Source organism: Protopterus annectens, chromosome 7.part0 (genome assembly GCF_019279795.1).
Source record: "Protopterus annectens isolate FY-2018-M chromosome 7.part0, PAN1.0, whole genome shotgun sequence".
Classification (NCBI taxonomy): Eukaryota; Metazoa; Chordata; order Ceratodontiformes; family Protopteridae; genus Protopterus; species Protopterus annectens.
In genome coordinates, this window is record NC_056739.1 from 1,113,262,405 (window position 1) to 1,113,283,730 (window position 21,326).

The following is a 21,326-nucleotide window of genomic DNA, read 5'->3' on the forward strand; positions in this document are numbered from 1 at the left end:
TCAGGGTTCAATCCATGTAAAAAATCCAAGCTGGCATGGTTAGACCTTGTTCTATTCATGTTATCGTTAGCCATAAGCGTTGGGAGAAAAACAACTTAGAAATAAATGAATAAATAACTCCAAAACATTAAAGGTGGTCTGTCACAAAAACAGTCAATATTGGCAGAAAAAAGACAGAAAATCCACCCAAGGATGGCCAATCAACGAAATCCACAAGTGTTCCAATTAAAATGTAGTCCTTTAATATGAATAAAACTTCGACTTGAAAATAAAATGAAAAATAAAAAAGCTCAAAACTGTCCCTTGAAGATATCCGATAAGCGCTTTCGACTGTTGTCTTCCTCAGATCGTATAAGACACTAGGGACTTCCATTTCCTTTTATATATGAAATTCTATACTGTTTAACCAATCACCATTGATGAATACTTGGCAGCATCCAATCCTATCTTGTTATTTCAAGATTAATTTGCATATAATCAGCTCTATGCTTCTGTTTCCCGCCTTTATTGAGTATGTAAATTAGATGTTCCAGTCCTTTATTTTGATTGGATGTATATTGTATTATTAATGATAATATGAACAAAGTGAGTATTACGCTTTCATTTTCCTTTAATTCTCAAGACCAATAATAGGTGGCGTTGTTCTAAATGATGTAGTATCCAAAGTAAATAGAAGCATTCATAAACACTCCAAATATTACATCTTCGAAGAAATTTGTGAATATAACTTTCTATTCATTACAATGCTATGCAGGTATGATGGATCTTTACCTGCATAATCAAGAATAATGCCACTTGAAATTATAGAATTACAATAAGTATCCTTCAACTGAATTATATCACATTTCTAAAAATACGACCAATGCCTGCTTCAGATGTTATCTCTAAAATACAAAGGTCTTACCAAAAACAGGAAAGCGTGTGGATAGAACAGCAACGCTAACTGTTCACTTTCCAATCTCTTTCAAACAAAAGAGGGAAATTGCTTCCCTTTTTTCATAAATATTTTAGTTCTTTCAACTAACAGCAAAGACTTATATTCCATAACAAAAATAGATTAAAACTAAAAATATTAAATGTAAAGTCTAAAAATAGCAGCAACAACTTTTTTAACTTAAGATATTTATCACTCAAGTGTCCCTTAAAATCACTTTGAAATTCAAACTAAGGGAGGATGTAGGCATCCGGCAATAAATTCTATTGCAATTCAGTATTATTATATCTGCCACCCTCCCCAAAAACATTCCTTTAAATGGTCTAAAACATAAAAAAGCAAACCTTTTATAACCCTCAATACCATGGCATGCTTATCCAAAGCAGTAATTTATGTTAATATATAGCCTTTCTTTTAACTTTTAAGATTTGCCTACATACAGAAAGTATAGACAGCTGCATACACCACATAAATGGAATTATAGGTGAAACAGCTTATGTTCCTGTAACTCTTACTGCTATTCAGACAATAAAAACTGGAAGTATCTGCCATCAGTTTGCACTTACTCCAGCCATATGACTTGTACGTTTTGGCTCTATCTGCTTTAACTTCCTTTCCATGCACAGTTCCCTGTTCTTTCAAAAATTTCTTTTAAATTTATTGCTGTCTTGTTAATAAATCAGGGTTCTTCATGCAACATAGTTATTTCCTGATCAGTTGTCAATATACTCCAATTTCATCCTATGTGTTTTAATATTGGTTCTAAGCACAGTGCAGAGTTTTGAGTATTCTTTATTTCATTGCATTCTGATGAAACATTTTCCTCAGCCATTTTTTTCTGTGTGTGTGTTTTTTAGTATGTTTTGGTTTCCTTTGGGACATCATTTAACTGGCCTGGTTCCACAGTGATCCATGTCTGCAGGGCCTACCAGTTTATCTCCTAACTTCCCGGGCTTACTCCAATATTGCTAGGACCATAGACGCTAAGGGCATCATGAGGGCTTCTCTGTCTGTATCCAATAGTAACGTTCAAGATTTTCCATCAGTAAATTGTGATTAATTTCTAACACTAAAAGGAACAAAAGTGCTTTATCTGTTTTTGTTTTTTAAATAAAAAGTTTTGCAAAGAGTGAATAACTGGTGGAATTGTCTTTGTATACATCCAGAGGCATTGTCGACTCAACCATGACCCTGCACCAGTACCAAGAACTCTGTTCAAGTAAAGAGTGAAAAAAGTCTGCTCCTCCTACTGGTACACCTGCCAATCAGGTCTTGTTTCTGCCCCCTGCCCCCATTCCTCCTTCTGTCATTTTAATAAAACTGTTTAATCCCTGTTTACATTAGCAGTTTAGAGTTAAAGGAATGTTTCATAATTCCATTGTAATTGTGGTTGTCACTGGCTTAATTTATTCCTAGTCTTAGTAACTTTTTATTTTTCCAAGGTGAGAGTGGTGTTTAAGGGGCATGACAACCTTCCATAATAAAAAAGTAGAAAAATGATGCAGCTCCTGCAAAATCAATCACATGTTTTTTGCTGCCTGGAAACTAATATTCCTCCAGTCTATGTGCCTATCAAAATGACATGAAACTGTCAATTATATCATTTGACAGCTTTGGAGAATGTGTAAAGGGATCCAATGTTCTCCACAATCACTGCTCTCTTTATTTAAAAAAATATCTTTGACCTAACAGATCACCCTCATTTCCATGAAAGGGTTTTTGAGATGGTCCATTAAAATGACTCAAACATCCCTTCTCTGATATTCCATTCTCCATAATGGATTCCTTAAAAGAAAATGTGCATTTCTGCTGCTATACTACTTATAAAAACACATTAAAACAGGTCAGGAGGTTATGAAAGAGGAACAGGACCCAGATTATTAATATCATTCTAACTGTGGCTACCTTTTCTGTAATAAAAGGTTTAATATATCCCATCTCCACAGCTTATTAGATAGAGGAGTAAATAGTAGGTTGTGGTGATGTGCTCTTACAATCCTGTAATCCAGATGCATAAACATGCAATACTGTTACAGATGTAAGCAAACTCTGCTTTTTCAAAAGAAGCATGCCTTTTTAATCAATTATGTGCGAAAGTGAACTGGCACATCTCAAATCCCTTTCAGCCATAACTCAAGCTACCAGGGCAGCATGAACTGCAGCATACATATGCATGGATATTTTAGTGCAACCAACCAGTATTTTTTTTTTTTTTTGGTGATAGGAGGCAACCAACATACCCACAGAAAATGCATGCAGACAAGGTTGCAAAACTCCACATAGGCAATCACTTAAGCTAAAGACTAAAGCCCAGAGCCTGAAGGAATGAAGCAGACATTATACCAGTAAGGCTGCCTGCCACATATGGAACCATGATAGGGCTTACCATCCAAATTCTTGAAGTTGATTACTGAGCCCTTACTGAATGGAAAACAATGTATTATACTAGCTGTGTCAGGAGTCATTATTTTTGTGTTTTATATATCATATAACATGTGGTCCATACACACCAGAAATCTGAGGTTCCATCTATATGTTGGTAGTCTTATCATTTCATTGTGTTGCTCAGGAAATGTAAATATAGAAACCGCTTGTTAGAGAATACCATCATGGATGGGGCAGCACTGGTGGTTTACTGTTCGGGGAAACGCAGCATTAGCTTGTTTACCCCTGGAAGGGCAAAGATCAGTGGTGGTATTGCTCATCCCAAATTATGCACTTTATATGAAATATAACAGCCTGTAACCACAACATGAAGCTTAGGCTGAAGGTGCATTCATCCAGGGTTTGAAGTAAGAAACAAAAAAACGGGACTTTACATTTAGCAGAGCTAAAGTCCTTAGCAAAATTAATAGCCAAAGCATCCCCCTACAAGCCTGCTTTAACTGCAACTGACTTTTTCATCAATAAAATGTACTACATTACATTTGCTTGACAGCAAAAGGAGACAGTACACCCACCCAATCTGGCCTTTTAAGTGCATTTTCCATTTTACTTCTACTTCATGTCCTTCTTCTCTCTCTCTACCTTTTCCACTTGTTCCATTCCCTCTTGAATGTCTCTCTAAAGTTCCTCACTGCTACCCATTCTAGTATCCCAATCCATAGCTCTACGAGTTCCTTGTTACCACCCATTCTAGTCCATTCCCTCTTGAATGTCTCTCTCGAGTTCCTCACTGCCACCCATTCTAGTATCCCAATCCGTAGCTCTACAAGTTCCTTGTTACCACCCATTCTAGTCCATTCCCTCTTGAATGTCTCTAGAGTTCCTCACTGCCACCCATTCTAGTATCCCAATCCGTAGCTCTATGAGTTCCTTGTTACTACCCATTCTAGTCCATTCCCTCTTGAATGTCTCTCTAGAGTTCCTCACTGCCACCCATTCTAGTATCCCAATCCATAGCTTTGCGAGTTCCTTGTTACCACCCATTCTTGTCCATTCCCTCTTGAATGTCTCTCTAGAGTTCCTCACTGCCACCCATTCTAGTATCCCAATCCATAGCTCTATGAGGTCCTTGTTACCACCCATTCTAGTCCATTCCCTCTTGAATGTCTCTCTAGAGTTCCTCACTGCCAACCATTCTAGTATCCCAATCCATAGCTCTTGCTACCACCCATTCTAGTCTATTCCCTCTTGAATGTCTCTCTCATGTTCCTCACTGCCACCCATTCTATTATCTCAATCCATAGCTCTACAAGTTCCTTTTTACCACCCATTCTTGTCCATTCCCTCTTGAATGTCTCTCTAGAGTTCCTCATTGCCACCCATTCTAGTATCCCAATCTGTAGCTCTACGAGTTCCTTGTTACCACCCAGTCTAGTTCATTCCCTCTTGAATATCTCTTTAGAGTTTCTCACTGCCACCCATTCTAGTATCCCAATCCGTAGCTCTACAAGTTCCTTGTTACCACCCATTCTAGTATATTATTTCGGTCTACAAGTTCCTTGCTACCACCAGTTTTAGTAGTCCATTCCTGGGTCTACGAGTTCCTCGTTACCACCCATTCTACTAGCCCATTCCATAGCTTTGAGTTCCTCACCACTACCCATTCTAGTAGTCCATTCCATGACTCTACAATTTCCATGCTACCACCTGTTTTCGTAGTACATTCCATAGGTGTATAAGTTCCTCATTACCACCCATTCTAGCAGTCCATTCCATGGGTCTGTACTTTCTTACTACCATCCATTCTAGCAGTCCATTCCACAGGTCTATAAGTTCCTCATTACCACCCTTTCTAGCACTCCATTCCATGACTCTACAATTTCCTCACAACCACCTGTTTTAGTAGTCCATTCCATTGGTCTATATGTTCCTCATTACCACCCATTCTAGCAGTCCATTCCATGGGTCTGCAGTTCCTCATTACCACCCATTCTATTAGTCCATTCCAGGGCTCTGTACTAATCTCTGTAATAGTACTTTTGGAGATGAAGGCGGTAGGTAGTTAGTAGTTATTGCCTATAGTCAGCGGACAGTGCTCCCTACTAACTCTCTGTTCTTACTGTGCATAATAAACCCTTAACATCTCCTTCAAAAGGTCTTGTGCAAAAGCATTATTTCCACCCCTAACCTTTGCCTTCCGGTCTCGGGTGAGAAGTGTTCTAGCTCCTCTAACCTCTCGTCATGCCCTCTAGCCTTTCTTAAGATCCCTTCCCCTCCACAAATCTTCTTGCAATTTTCCTCTGGATTCTTTCCAGATGTCTGATGTCTCTTTCCATGTATAACTTTCAGAACTACATAAAATATCCAAGCTGTGGTCTGATGAAGCCCTGTAGAGTGGAAGTATTAGCTCTATGCTTCACAAATCTTTCCCATTGAGGACACACCCCAGCATTCTGTTTACTGCTGCCACTACCCTCTCACCCTACATTCAGTCTTCCAGGCAAGGACTTGTGCAGAGGCATCACCTTCTTAATTAAAGGATAACATCATTTTAATGCCTTTTTTAACACCTTTATTGAATTACCATGTAAGACATAGGCAAACATGTATTTATATAAAAGAAAACCAACTATATTGACATATCTTCAATTGCAAACACTATACATAATAGATTCTTTGTATATTTATCAATCCAGCATTACATAATTTGATCAATTCCTACCTTCCCTTAAACCTCACTCCTCCTCAAAAACATTATTCTGCATGTTTTTCCTATTTAATTTTCTCACAGCCTTTGCTAAAGATTTTACTTCTCATTCTTTTACCTCTGTTACAGTATTCAGTGCTTTAAATACAGTTGGTTTAGACTTTGATTTCCATTTACTAGCAATTGCTTTTTTGGCAACCATCAGAATTAAACTTAACAAGGCCTTACTATGGCTAGGCAAATCAGACTGTGTATCACAGCTCAAAAAAAATCATTTCTCAGTTACACCCATTTCTAAGGGAGTACTCTGTGGGGATTTTTTAAAATTTGCAAACTCATTAAACTCTCAAAATATATGTCCTCGGTTACCTACTTCTCCCCCATCATACCTCCGACATTTACCATCTACCTGAAGAAAAATTCGTTGAAGGCTGCTTGAGGTATAAAAGTACTTATGCAAACATTTCTGGGCAAAAATCCTAAATCTTCCAGACTTTTTTGTATATTTGGCAGTCGTATATATGCCCTCCCATTGTTGCCTTGTGAATTGTTTATCCAGTCTCTCTTCCCAATCTTTTCTAACCTCCTCTGACTATGCCTATAGTTATCATACAGTATTTTATATGCCCTACTAATTATACCTTTTTTAAGAGCAGTTTCTGTTCTACATTACTTTAATATTATTTATTTTTTTCTCGTCAGAAAGCATTTTTCCCAGATGTATAGAGACCATGATTTAAAGCAATATTCCCTCTTTCCACCTGATTTGGTATTCTGTATATGTGCCATGCGATATCTGTAGGACTGCCACATTATTTTCTTTTTGATTTTTAAGAACATTTGATATTGACCAAGGTAACAAGCTTAGTTTCTCTAGAATGTTACTCACTGATGAGTGAGTTGCAGAAACATGAAAGACAAGAAAACAGACACTTAGAACCTCAATTGGCAGCCTGGCAATTGTGACTGGACAAAATAAAATAAACATTTGTTAAGGTATCTGTGACTAACAAAACCTGAAGGAAGCAATGAAAACATTTATTGACACTTCTTACAGACAGACAGCTCTAAATTATAACAGTACTATAAGACAGGTTCATGTAATATGGACATAAAACAGAATTGAAAGCAGAAGTTTTGGCTAAGAAAATCAAATCAGTATGCTGGCTCCTACTATATCAGTTTTTGGGATACAAATGAAAATATCAACTACAGTATGACAGAGGAATTTTTTTTTTAATTCCTGACTACAGTTGCATTTAAATATGAACATTCTGTCCTGTAAGTAGTTCTGTTATTTACCTGTCAGTAGGGGTTAGATAGTAATGGATATTTGCAGAAATAAAATAGCATTACTTCACCTGACAGCAAAATGTTTGTGACTTCTGAGATATTAGGCTCAAGCACTGTTTTCAAATATCCAGTAACACTCCATGTGTTTGTGAATTCCTCACTACTATCCATTCCAGCACTCCATGTGTCCATCTCTGCTGACCTAACCATTCCATTTCTACTTACATAATGTCTGCCTGGCTGTAATTGCAGTATGTCTGTTTTCTAATAATACTGACCTTTTATATAGTCTCTGTATTTTCTTAACATTTTCCACAACAGGTGCCAAGTCCTAGGACCTGGCTTCCACTCTTTCCTTTTTCTTTTTGTCTGTTTGGTGAGACAGTAGTTTTAACTTTCCTCTTCAGGTAGTAAAGAGGAACAATATATTAATGGAATCCTGCGCAAATCATCATCAGTCCCCAACTCTAATTTGCATTTGTTGTAGAATGTCCAGGTACTCCCCTATCAAATAGCTGTCATTCTTCACCACCTTCTTGTCTTATGCCTTAATTTAACTTATTTGCAAGACAAAGCTCTAGCCAATTAGACTGCCAAGTTTTACATTTCCCTGATAATGTCATTGTAATGCTTTGAATACCTTGATTACACTCTGAATATGGAATAAAGACAAGTTTGTTAAGCACCTTTCTGAGGTTAGAAAAATGCTTAACATGCTTTTGTTGAACACACGAGTACGATTGAGATTTGGTCTAATGCTAGAGATTAGGAGCAGACAGTACTGACTGGCAAGTAGTGGTACAAGGTAAAACAGCTTTGAAAGCAATTAGATACTTCACTCTGTCTCACTTACAAACAAAAGGTGTGGCAGAATAAAGTGCCCTAGCTGTTTTTAAAGTCATCTGTCCTTCAGAAGGACACTTTATTTCTGCCTGTTGACCATATGGCATCATAAATGTTTTGGATTTCAAAGGCTTTGAAAGCTGGTAAACCACTTCACACTTCTAAACTTTTGTTGGTAACTGTTAGTACATGGAGCATTATGCATTACAAATAATTAAGATCAGGTCTCACTGATCATAACCCTTACCTGTTTTTGACATGGATACCCAGATTCACCTCTTAAGCATCTCCCTAAATGTGAATTTCTTCTCAATTGTCGTAGTTAATCACAGGGACCTGATTATAATTTTTTTCAGGATGAGAAGTAAGGTTCTAGGATGAAACAATGAAAATATATAAAAATATTGGTTAAAACTGTTTACAGATGATGCAGGAACTGAAATATGAAAGGCTAACATCCATGGGGAGATATGAGTTGATACTTATGGCAAGGTTTGTACGAGTGTGAACTAGATGGAAGAAAAAACATAAGTGGCAGACAGGAATGATTTGGGGAAGAGACATGAATCTGTGAAGGTATGTATGGGGGGACCAGAGAGTGGGCAGCTGTATATGCTAAGTGTAAACAAGCAGGCATTATTGGTGGAGGTGGAGTTAAAGGCCTCCATGGGTCAGTGAGGAATTAAAGTTATAATATGGCAAATAAGGGAGTCATGGAAAGAGCAAGACAGTGTGGATAGAAAGAAGGAATACAGAATTCAGGATACAATATATGATAAATGTACTAAGGTGTCACTGAGGAAGAAGAGAGAAAAAGAAGATGTTAAGGCTGGTTGAAGAAAAGAGGTGTATTCTAAAAGTTTAGGAAGGGAGAAACATGGAAAGTGGTAAGACAAGAAAGATAAAACTCAATGGGATGTGGAGAAGGGGAAAGGAATGTGATAGGGCAGATGACATTAAGGTTGGAGATTCTATTGCAGTAGGAATGTGAAGAACTGGGAAGCAGGGAGAAGAAGGCTTGGTATGCCATCACATAGCAAAACATAACAAACACTACCCAAGGGTAAAGCAGACAAAGATTAAATTTGTTGAGTTCAGTTTCTCAATGCTGAACTCCCAGTGGCTTTTGCTACTGGGAATCATTGTTAATGCAACGTTCATTTTGGTGCTGGCAGGGATTCTGTGTGAGTGAGCTTTTCTTTTTTCTCCACAGTTAAGTAACAGGATGAGAGGAGCTTTGCTTAGCCCCTTGAAACAAACACATTTGTTAAATGTTTCATCAAGCTGAAGCTTCAACCAGTATGTTTCATCCAGTTAACATTTCAATGAATTTAGATTTAGTCAAATGAATGGAGGTCATACTGATGACAGGTATCCTGTTGTCATGAACTCATGCTCATGGCAAGAGGTCATAAAGGCGGCATTAAGACATCACTGCAGAGGCAAAGCATGTATCATGGCTTAACATAGACACAAATGTTTGAGCCTTGTTAAAGGCAGACAGGGAGAGTGGAGGATAGTTCTAACATGACTGTACTTGTGAAGAAGAATGTCCTTCAATGAAAATACATGGAGATGGTGAACCTGAGGCTCCAGAAGTTGAAGGATATTTAAACAAACATGAGAATACTTTGTAGCCTTTACAGGTATGTTGCCAGTGGCACATGCATCCAATGTTTGGAAATGTTAAATAATAGGAAACTGAACTGACTAGTTAATGCCTAGTGTGGAGATCAAGAATATGTGGAGCTGAGAGGGTTTATGGGGAATCAATGATCACATGCAGAAGAGTACTTACGGATACATGTTGTTCAACAAGAGGTGCAGAAAGGACCTATGGGAGTATATGAAACAACTGGCCTATTCAGACCAAAATGGGGGGGGGGGTATCACTAGTGTAAGTGAAAGAGGTATTCAGAGGAGAAAGGAAGACAGAAGAATAGTGTGCATCATAAAAGTGAGGAAAGGATGAAAAAGAAAAATGTGTAGCAAAGGGAGAGTAAAGGATAACATAAGCTTGTAGGTACATAGGTATATAATAATAAATATGAATAGCTAGAACCACTGTCAAGTACAACAACTAAATTTATTACTTGCAAGTTCAAACTTTTGCATTCAATGCTCCTTTACGGTAAAAAAAACTTCTAAATCAATGGTACATATATAAATAAACTTCACACAAGTCATGTGACTTAAAACCAATTGAAAAACAAAAACATTTAAAATGACATGGCATACTCAGTCATCTTACTTGGTTATGTAACCCTCTTAGTATAGGTTAATACTAATAAAACCATTTAAACCAAGAAATTTATGTGTCCTTAATCTAACTATCCACTTATATTCTTCCTTTTCAGTGGTATTTATTATATCTCCCCTATGGTATTTTCATTTATAACTTGTAAAACCATAAATTTAAAATGATGTGTAGTGTCAGTTTCTTTAATATGTTTGTATAGTGCATTAGTTTCCACATACCCTCTATTCTCAGATAAATGGTCTCCTATCCATTCTTTTAATTTACGGTTTGTTTTACCTACATAGAAGGCATCACAGGTCTCACATTTTGCCATATAGATAATATTTTTGTATTATAGTTAGCATAAACCTGTAACATAACTTTTACCATTAACAGGATGCTTACATTTTTTCCATAAATATGTTTACAAAAGTTACTTTTGTTTTCTTTGGTGAAATTATTTATTTTCTGTATGAAATTGTCAAGACAGAGCTCCCACTGGAATGCTGAAACTCATTTTTCTGTGAAACTCTATCTCCAGCATGGCATCATGTTAGGTAAGCAGTGTAAGTTTAGAGGTAGAAATATTAGTGTACAGCTGGATTAGTACACAGCAGGCTTTTTTACAAGACTTCATCTGCAACAGGATAAAAAAATGTAAATGCATTCACATTCAGCTTTGCTGTTTAATCAATATTGAAGTCAGAGGTTTACAATTATATACCCCACTTATTTTCAAGGAGATACCATTGTTTGTGCAATGCTTGTGTTTCATTTAAAAAAAATGGTATTAACTGTGTGTTTTATTTTTGTGGAAATAGTGACTTATTTATGTTTTGTTTTCAGGTATATAAGCCATGATATGACATTAATTGCTTAGCACATTCCTTTCAACTATCCAGAATATTGCAAAATATTTTTGAATGGGTTTTTATACACTCAGGTGGAAAGTTAACACAACACAGCTGCATACTTCATACATGATTCCTACATGTACATCAAAAGGATCTACTCACAGCACTGTCACTATTCCACACACAAGCACAAGATGATTCAGCAAGCAAAGACGAGTAAGACAGTATCAATGTAAAAAAAAAAAAAAACAGAGCAAAAAATGCCAAACATCAGCCACCATGCAGGATGAAATATCCAAACACAAGCATCACTCTTTAAAAACTGTTGTTTAATGCAAGAAATACATACAAGCTAAAGCAAGCTTTTGCAAACACTTCATCAGGTGTAAAATACAGATACACACTTTTTGCCTTGTCTTCTTGTGCTTGTGTTTATCTTTTTGTTCCTTTAAGAAGGTTATGAGACATGGAAGACTTCATCTTTGTCCCTATTTTCACAATCTAGTAACAGGGAGGATTTGAGAAACATACGATTTCAGCACCTATTATTGGTAAAGGAGAATCCATTATTAACTAATATAAAACTAACTGAGCAAATCAGTGATAGCGAGTTCATGAATAATTTAAAACTGCTGGAAAACAAATTTCAACTATATAAATGCCTACAGTGGCAAAAATTAAGTTTTGAAGTTTAAAACTTAACATTGTACCATGTGGGCTATGCATATTGAAAATGCCTATGTGTGGTACATTATATCCTAACTTCTAAATGGTAGGAGCTCAACTTGAAATTAGGCAAGGAATATATTTGCCTCATGAATTAATTAATGACTTTTGACCCCATTTTAAAAGATACTATAAGGAAATTACAAGATATACGAACTGACATTACTATGAATGGACATTTTAATATACATCAAACAGAATATGATACTGCTATTGAATACCTGGTCAGTTTTGAGCAATGTTTGATAACTACAAAATAACAAAAACTGAAACTTGATATGAGTGACTTCAGAAACATTTTTTTTCCTGGCCTAAATCAACTTGCATCAATTTCTAAATCAATAAAATCATTAGACTGATGATTTCCATCAGCAACAGGAAACAATTAACACCACTAATATACAATAACATTCACAAGTTGAAAGGCTAATACTGCCAATGTGGTTACCAATCTGCAGACAAATGTTAACACAGATATCATAACAGAATAGGATCCCACAGATATTCCTCCTTTTTCACATAATACACCACTACCTATGCACCAACACTGAAATAAAAGTAGAGGCAGACAAAATAAAAGAGGTTAAAGACGAGGAAAAGGAGATCATGGACCAATGATGCAAATGTGTTTTTGACATCTCCAGCCATACACTTTCCCCATTGAAACTGGCAGTACTTAGTAAAGGTATGACATTTATTCCAGCTGTGAATGGACACATCTCAGATTGCTTAAGTGATCTAGCACTTTCTATATGAACATTTGAAATAATTTTTCTTGATGACTCACAGTCAAATGCAGTGCACTATAAGAAACCCATCACTTTCATTCCTATGAGTCATCATGTTATTTAAGCTTTCCATAATGTATGTGAATGTGATCTATAAATACACTATTGAAGATAAGTTAACAAATAATGCCTTTTCTAATGTTATTTTGAAGAAAAAGCAGCCTTAAATTTCATGACTTCATATCATGAAATTGTTAAAAAAATGTGTGGACAATGATGGATCCATTGCTGTTAAGGTCAAAGATTTGTTGGATTCTAATTTTCGATTTAATAATGATGTACATAGTTATACTGAGCTAACTTTAATTAATATTAATAGATTAATTAGGCATGTTAACAATGATGTCTGCACTATGCATTTCAATGGCATTTTAACATTAGAACTAATGAATTATGTTTATACTCTGCAACACAAAATTCCCATTTATTATGGCTTAGTGAATTCATGCCAAAATATTTCCAACCCTACCATCAGACCTATTGTCTGTTCAAGGGCTTGTTTAACACAACCTGTTTCTTTATATTTAGAAGAGAGTTTGAAACCTCATCAAAATTACACTATGAGCTACATCAAAGACAGTCATGATTTTCTTAGTTAATTATACCAATGGTATTCTTCAAAGACAGAAGACACATATATCTTTGTTATTTTGAATATAGAATCTTTATTTACTGTTCTACCAAATGATATGGGTTTTGAATATATTAGAGAATTCTTAACTATACACTCTGAAATGTCTGGTATTACAATAAATATGCTATGAGAATTTATATCATTAGTCCTACAAAATAATGTTGTTTTATTCCAGGACACATATTATTTGCAAATACATGGAGTTGCTATGGGAAAGCTACTGGCTAACTCATATGTAACTTAATGCTATCTGCTTGAGATAATACATACATTTTTAATGAAGGTAACAGATTTTCATCAAATGTATTATTTTACCACCAGTTTGTGGATGATGTGTTCATAGTATGGAATTACACTAATGTCAATATTTCAGATTTTGTACATTATGTGATATCTACTACAATTTTTTCAAGATTCAAGAGTACTTCATCCAGTTCAGATACTGATTTCCTAGATGTACATTGAAATTAAACAGATGATGGAATAATAAACATACATGTGAATAAAACATACCTATTTGCATAAATGCAGCATGCATCTGTCCCATTTGTTAACATTGTAAAAGGTCAAATGTTATGGTTATTAAGATGGAACATAAATACTGAAATTCTGGAACAATAATTAGATGTCTTCATAAATGATTGTAAGGTCAGGAGATATAATGAAACTTTGTTTTCATAATGAGAAAGCTAGGATCATCAACAAACAAACCAACTCAGCAAGTCCAATAGTCTTTCTAAAGTCATTTCAGCTAAAAAGCATGATTAGAAATTAAGATGTATTCTAACACATAGACACATCATGTTAAATGCATTATACAGAAACATTGGCATATTTTACATGTCTTGGATCCTCTTAACAATTTGTTATCTAATAAACCTAGTTTTCGATATAAACATTCACAAAATCTGGAACAAAAAACTTTGCTATAAAGTGCAAAATAATTTTATAAATTTTTGACAGAGCCAAAAACAAGCACTTCTCCTTGCACTAAATGTAGTTTTTTGTAAATTTATTAACAAAAATAATCAGTTTGTTCATCCATCCATTGGTAAATCATATTTTTGCAAAGTTTATGCAGACTATGATTTAATAAATGTGATTTACTTGGCACACCATGCTCTGCATTTTATATAGGAAAAGTTAATTGTAAACTAAAATAGTTCATTTGTGACGATCTATCAGATATAAGATGAGGCATAACAAAATAATGCATTATACAAACATTACAGAACAATCTTATACTTTCACTTTGATGGTTTTACAATTAATTTTAGAAACAAAATGAGATGGTGACATATCAGTCACAACTGAAAATGTAGCGTACCGCTAAAAATATAAGCTAAGAACTGATTCACATTATGGTCTGAATGATGCTAACACTTTGAAAAGTAGGTATCTTTAATCATATTTTGCAATTTTGATCATACTTTGCATATTTTTAAATGTGTGTTTTGGACTTTATGTAATAATGTTTTCCTTTTTTTTCTCAAAAATTATTTATTAATAAATATAAGTTGATGACTGAAAGTTAATAATCATAACTATGAATTTTACATTATTAAATAAAAACAAATATTACATTGAACAATATAAATAATTCAACTATTTACAAGGTGTCTACACATATAAGAAAAATGTTATTTATAATCTTCTTGTTAATTGTTATTTCAATTTGTTTTTTTAGTAATTACTTGCTGTTTGTTTGTTTAACAGTTACTTGAGTTTTAGACATGCCTTGAGTGCTGACCTTGTTCTGGTGGTTCTTCCTTTGATTGATAATATCTCTAGCTGACAAACTTTGGTTGCAATATTCATAAATTCCTTCACTGATGGAGTGGAGATGTTTTTCCAGTTTTTTTTGTAATCACTTTTCTCGCAGAAGTCAAATGGCTCCAAAGAAGAGGGCATTCATTTTTCTTGACACATGTCAGAATTGGTGTGTTGAAGAGCATTAAAGATTTATTTAATATAAAGTTATCAGTGAATAATGCCTGTAAGAATAAGTTAACATCTTTCCAAAATGTATTAATTATATTACAGTTATAAATCATGTGCAGCCAGTCTGCTTTAAGTTCTAATCCACACCTCCAACACATATTTCTCATATTAAATATAAGTTCAACCTTGTGTGGAGTAATAAACGTTTTATGAAGAAATTTCCAAGAAATAAAATTCAATTTCAAAGACGTGGTTTGCACTGTAGAAGAAAGCATCATATTTTTCTTACTGCTACTAGGGTAATATATATTAATAGTTCTAAAACAGTTCCAAAAGTTATCTTTGCATTCATTTGCCTTAATGTTATTGATCTAGTATAGTTTAGATAGTAATCCTTTTTCTGTAATATCTTGATGTATCAGTAATATTAATAATTCTACGAATTTAGGTATTTCTTTTTTAATTGAAGCATGCATCAAGTTTTATTTTTCCTAAGTATAAAACCTACAATTTTACACTTCTAGCCACATCTCATTCTGTAAGTTAAATTTATTTATAATATATTGTGAGGTATTTAACTTTTCTTTATTCATAAACTGATACCAATATATTAGTTGATTGTCTTTGAAAGCATGCATTATGTTTGTATTAAATGTTAAATTAATATTGTTTTGTGTAAATGCTATAGGGAATGTCAAAAACAACCATGCTTTATGTTCTGGATCTTTATATATTATATTTCTGAAAATGTTCATTGTTGATGTAATAATGTGTGAATTTACCACTAAGTTTTGATGACCTAAAATAATGTCTTTTAAAATCCAAAGAAAGTTCTTGTTGATTATATTATTATGGTACTCATATTTTCTGTTATTACTTTTTATATAGATACTTTTATGTATATCTTTCCATTTAGCCTGGTAGTTTTTGTTTGTCCAACAAATAATAGACGTTGTAACACTAGAGAGAGAATATAATTCTGTGTTAGCTAGATCTATTCCTCCATGTGTTCAAGTTCTTAAATGATGATTGAGTGCTAGTCTGGGTTTGTAGGGATGTCATAGAAAGTTGAGTATCAGTGTATTAAATTCTTTTAGGTATTGCTTTGGTATGGACAAGGCTAATGATTGGATTATACATAGTATTTTTGGTAATAATATCATCGTAATTATTATATATCTTTCTTCCATTGTGAATATGAATTTATTCCATTTATTTATAATAGATTTGATTTTGTCTAAACATGAGGTGTAGTTTATGTTAATGATTTCTTTTATATCCCGTGTTAATATATAATTCCAAGATATGTTATTTTATGATATCTGACTATATATTTAGAAATGCTCTTCGATATATCTGAAATATTGGTATTTATACATAGAATTTTAGTTTTATCCTCATTAAAAGTAAGACCTGATTTGGATTGGAATATTTTAATAAACTCGAGAAGACAATTAAGAGAGTTTGTGTTGTCTTTCAACATTAATAAAATATCATCAGGAAATAGAAGTATTTTCGAATTTAGATTTTGGTCAAACTGTACTCCTACTGTATCTGTACTTGATCTTATATAGTTGACAAAGGGTTGCATGACTAGCATATATACATTTGCTGTGGGGTTATTTCTATGTATGTATCTGTTTAAGAATGGTTTTAGTGAAGTCATGTGATTAATTAGCTTGTAAAGCTAGAGTATTTAATAAGCGCTTTTGTTATTTGATTTACATCTGAAGAAGCAATCAAACTATGAAAGTGCTTATGTACCTGAAATAAATATGAATTTTAGAGCACTGGAGTATTTGACTATCCTTGGGTCCATTTGTCTGTTTTGTGTTTTATACATTATTAGTTTTTGTGGACCTGGGTTCTGGCAAAGGTTCGTGGTTGTCATTTTTTACATGTTTTAAGAATAAAAGCATAGGTGAAGCACTATCTATGTAGGTCTACATCCTTTTAATACAGCATAGTTCAGTTTGTTGATCTGTCCACCTATGGGAATCTTATTCAGCTTAGTTTATCAGTTCAGGGGAAATTATTAGTTGAATTTCTATCTTTAAGGTTTCCACAGGTTCTTTAGTAGCACCAGTTCAAAAGATAATTATCAAAAATTCACAGTGATATTCATTTTAAGCATAAAATTACAGATTAATGTAAATCTATTAATTGAAGCAATATTAGGCTTGGTCATGCTTATCTCCCAACTTCTAGTCAAGCCACATTAACATATTAATCTATGTGTAACTCTGTTGTCACTTATTCAAAAAGCAACCCATATGTTACGAAAAATTAATCATTAACTTATGCAAACAATCGCAAGCTATTTAGTCATTATTATTTGTCTGCAGGACTATCATTTCATGTTTTGCTATGTAAATGATAGTCTATTGTGATATATTTTAATATATTTACTGATTTGCTAATAAACCATATTCAAATGTTCCCTCCATGGTCAAGAAAAGGGCTACACCAACATAGATTGCTGAGGAATTTGAGAGTGCTAGTACAGTTATTTAACATCACAAACATTGTCTTTCATGCAATAGAGTCACAGCTGTAAAGCAAAAGAGAAATAGCATGAGAACTAATGTCTAATTTGTTTAGATCATTATCTTGACACTTTTATTATTCCAGATTTTTTAATGCATTAATAATTCATATTACTGGGTGACACTCAACGCTAGTGGGCTTAGAAATTCAGAGCTGAATATTTGAGATGTTTATCATCACTTCTGATATAGTTTCTATTTATGTACAACTTCAACTGACATATTCTCAATATTAGTTTTGAATTATCCAGTTTCATACCATGGGCTTCCCTGTGACAAGATCCTTCTACTATATTCAGTTTTAAATAGGCATCCCATTGCCTCATATGTCATATCCAAAGGTGTGAAACTACATAGGGAGCCAGCACTAGCTGTATCAAAAATCTTTATTTAAACATCACTCCCTTATGGTTCCACATAAATCCCCCAAACATGCATCCTCAATGCCATCCGTTCACCACATCAAACAGCATTGATTCATTTTCACAGTATTGCCTATTATTATCATCACAAACCACCCTCCAATCAATTCCCTGCTGCGTCCCCAGTCTCCATATCCTCCAGCATCATGCTGATAATCCATGCACAGCGTCCACAACTATCTCACTATCTACAATCACTGTCCCTGTATTAATATCTCAGCACACATTCAGGAAGCTGTAATCCATATAATGTCAACTAAATCAAACAAAACTATAAGGTTAACACTGTTGTTAATGTTTATAGTTGTCTTTTCTTACCTTCCTTCTTAATGAGGATATGTCTGTTTAACAGTCCTGCTCATTCATTCTTACATTATCTCGGCAGTTAAATAAAAGTATCACATGTAAGCTATCTCTACGGTTTAGAGAGATTCCATTTTTCCATATATAAACAGGATTACATATTAATACATGCCACAAGAACACTTGACCTCCATTTATATCATTGAATTGTTCCAATTACCACATTTAGTGAACATATTCAGCACCCACTGCTCTTCAGTAATTAGAAGAAGGAAAAAATGGATAACTGACATGGCAAGTGATGCATAGCTACATCCTCTGAACTAATTAGACATGTGCACTAGAACCCGACGAGTCAAAGTTTTGGCTGAGGCATTTTCTTTTGAAATTTGATAACAGAACTCAAATTCCTGCCTCCCTAGCTTGTCACCACTCTGTTAATGCATGGTCAACAAACATATGAAATGAAAGCATCTAGATCCATTTGTAACAGCTATCAAAGAGCTCCATTTTCATCTCCTGTCTAATAAACTAAAGTCAAAACAATTTTATTAAACTTTTAGACAGAATTGCTACATTTGAAACCATCTATATATAGGCTATAGTTGGTCTATATCACTTTAACACATATAGGAAGAGCCAAGAACAAAAAACAAGACAAGAAAAAGTGTAGCTCTCATCGCTCTATTGAAAATCGTTCATACTAGCACTCATAACCAGCATTATATTCATGCTGAAAAGATCCATGACAGGCTGACCAGCAGAGCTTTTCACTCATACTATTTGTACTCATTCTTACATGTTATTCTCATATATGCTCAAACCCTCATCTTTTGCATCATTATTTTACTTCATATATCGAAGTGTAGCAATAATAATAAGTCCCTTGAGATAATCCTTTATGTTAAGAATAGTCAAAAGTTTAGTAGTCAAGTAGTACTGTACATTTTAGTATTCAAATACAAAGTAGTAACCTAATAATAAATTAAATAAGTGAGGTTACCTTTCAAGAAATATTCCCTTAAGATGGTTGAAAATATTGTATGTTTTTCCCCCTTTTTACACATATTTTATAATATGAAGACTGAATCATGAACATGTGAAAACAGATCTGTAAGAGACCACAGATTAGTAGTTACAGAACATCTGTATGTTGTTCCAATAAAAAGTCATTTTTACTTTCATTTCGTTTTCTTCTCTACATTTTTACATTTTGTTCTGCCATTCTTTTCAGGGATCTGGTATTCCATTCCATTTCTTCAGTTTGATCAATTCTTTTATTGGATTTTTATAAAGGTTAGTGCAGAATATAGATCCTTGAAGATGTTTGTCTCATCAGGGAGAAATATTTTTAGTCTTGCTGGAAAAAGTAAATTAACTTTGATTTGTTTCTTCTTTAGTTCTTTGATTAGTGGCAGAAAACATTTTCTTTTTGAGATTACAATTGATGAATAGTCATTATCAAATCTTATTGTCCTTTCATTTAATTTGATGGGAGATTTTGCCCATGCAGCTTTAAGAATTAGCTCTTTGTATTGTGAGGAAAAAAAATTGACTATGACAGATCTCAGAGCAGAATTTTATCTGACAAAGGCTTAACAGCAAGGGACCTATGTGCTCTCTCAATCCCATATGACATAGCTTCTGGCAGTTCAAGTGTATTAGAAAGCCAAGATGTCAAAAAACTAGATAAGTTATTACCTTCAATTTTCTCTGGTAAACCAAAAATACAAATATTATTCCTTCAAGATCTGTTTTCCAGATCATCTATCTTATATGATAAGAGTGAATTCTGTTTTAATAAGTAGTCAGTGTTGTTTTCTTCTTCTGAGTCTTTTTTCAACATCATTCAGAGCATCTTCCATTCCTGTTATTTGCAGTATCTGTTGGTTGAGAGTCTCCTGAATTTGTTCCATCTGATTTGTACATTTGTCCTTGAAGTTATCTATCTTAATATCCAAGCAAACAGCTGTTCAAGCAGGACAGGTAGCACTCACAAAAGGATAAAAAATAATTTGTTTAATGAAGCGCTTTTCGTTTTGCACTGTGGAAAAACTTCCTCAGACAAACACAGTAATACCAAAAGTCATTAAATAAAAAACAACTACGTCATGTGATCAATTAACACATGTTAAGAACAAGAAATAAAAGAGGTTCCTATATGTTTATGAATGTTAATGAACTATAATCAATAATGTAAAGCTATAGTCAGAACGAATAACACAAAAACACCAATAACTAATAAAAAAGATCTCAAGATTTGTGAGTGCTACCTGTCCTGCTTGAGCAGCTATTTGCTTGGATTTAGTTTGGACAGTTTTTCATTGATTTGTATTCACTATCTTAATATCCATTTTGTCCATTTTTCTTGACAATTTCTGTATATTTCTCAAAACCCTTTTTTTTAAACAATTTTATTGATTTTAAAGAGATAAGTATAAACAATTACATATTCTTTTAACATAAAAATATTTACAATTCAAAAGATGTTCACATAGGCATTCACATAACAATGTTTAACAAATAAAATGAAATTACTAAAACTATTTACAAAGACATCCTTTGAATATCATTATGTTGACTAGTATTTGATTTTTCCATATATATATATAACACATAGAGAGGTTGAAATTTAATTTATATGTTATCGTTGTCAATCTCTTTTCAACAAATTCTGTAAATGAATCCATAAATGATAGTTATAAGTTTTT